We start from the raw sequence: 1,915 nt of genomic DNA on the forward strand, positions 1-1,915 counted from the left end.
ATTAAAAAGAATATAAATAAATAAATGTGTATATATATATATATATATAACCGAATCATCGTGTGTGTGTATGTATGTATATATACATACATACACACCATACATGTAATATAAAACTGGAATCGGTAATAATACACCCAACTCAGAGTTCATGATAGTAAAATTACAAACCGTGGCATTGTCTGCCCATGCGGTGCTTTATTGGAACCCACTGAGGAGTGAAATGCTTGGGTAGCAAGGGAGCTGTGTTCCTGGGCTTTGAATTACAGGCCTGGATGTGTGGACAGCGACAGAAGGGAGCAAGCGACTCGTTGAGTTCCATTTCTTGAGTTAGGGCTGTGACCATCTTTGATTACAGGATGCTTAATGCCAGCTCAATCCATCCTAAGGCTCCATCATCCTTGCTCTGTTGAAGGATAACAGGTCGGACCTGCTGTGTATTAAGAGACTTGGAATTTATGGATTAATCAGCTCTGCCCTGTAAAATACACGTGATAGTTAAACCTAGGCACGTCAAACAAGGTGGGGATTCATTAGTCACTGTGGCAACATAATCAGTCGGAGGCATGAGCCCGAGACCAGAGTGGCTGGTACCGTGGCAAGGCAAGTTGGACAGATTCCAAGTGGCAAATAAAGCTACTGTGTTCAAATATGATCGTTATTCAGATGCAGCTCTCAATTTCAAACAATAATCTTTAATCTCCCATTAAAAAATGTTTAATAAACTTGTTTAATTTTTTACTATTATGTTTCTTTTTATTTGAGAGGAAACGACCTCAGCACTGGTTGAAGATGTATTAACTGAATTCAAACCCAGTAGTTGCAATCATGGGTCAAAAACCTTTCACTTTTATGTATATTTATTAGAATCCAACACCTCTGTTCCTTTTATAATTCTTAGGCACTGTTAAGATACTCTCTTTCTCGTTTATATATCCTGTCCGGAGACTATAATGTATAATTTTTAAATCAACAGCAATACAACCGGTTTTACCTCTGTTTCTTTGGCAAAACTGAATCATTGTATATCTCACTTCTTGGCTGTATCTTGCAACTACTGGGTTTGAATTCAGTAGATTGTCTTCAATCAGTGCTGAGGTCCTTTCCTCTCAAATTAAACAAACAGAAGTTTATTAAAGCAAAAGTTTTATGGGAAATTAAAATACTGATTTATTGTTTTAAAATGTGAGCGCTGAATCTTAAAATCATATTTGAACACAGTAGCTTTATTTGTGAGTTGATATTGAGATACTATGTTTCCCTGATTATTATTTGGTTTTGTTTTCAGATTCCACTGGAACAGCAGCAGAGCGACTTCTACCTGCAATGGCAGCTTTCCTCTTAGGCTGAACCCTCACATGCTGGTGGCTGCCAAGGCTTAGGGTAGTAGGCCTGGAGCTAGGACTAAGTAGGAAAGCTTTAGGCAGCACAAGTGAACATTAGAAATGGAAAGACCAGATGAGAAATCAGCAGATTCTGAAGAAGCGAGCATTTGCTGGAGTCAATGCAGCAAAAGAAATGAGGACCAAACTCTGGCAAACTGCGCACTGGAGGCCTGAAAATTATGTCCAGATAGGAAAAAAAGATGGCCACCAGCAGGAAGTGTAGGCTAAGGAGTAAAGAGGAGAGACCCGATCGACCCTGAAGCCCACAGACGCCGCTGCTGCTGGGAGGAGAGAACTGCATATCGAGACCTCAGTCGCCATCAAAAAACCCACTAGTGACCAAAGAGAGGCTCATAGCGTGGAGGCCTCTGAGATGCTATTTTGACCTAAGCTGCTTGAGGCAGATGGTTAGTCTACTACTCCCTTGGTCTTCTAAAACTAATTACTATACTTTAATTGAGGCATTAATTATTTCAAAAGTTGACATGAAGAATATCATTGTGCTCAAGAGACTTCAATTTATATGTAGT

This window comes from Rhinatrema bivittatum, chromosome 6 (assembly GCF_901001135.1).
Source record: "Rhinatrema bivittatum chromosome 6, aRhiBiv1.1, whole genome shotgun sequence".
Taxonomy (NCBI): domain Eukaryota; kingdom Metazoa; phylum Chordata; class Amphibia; order Gymnophiona; family Rhinatrematidae; genus Rhinatrema; species Rhinatrema bivittatum.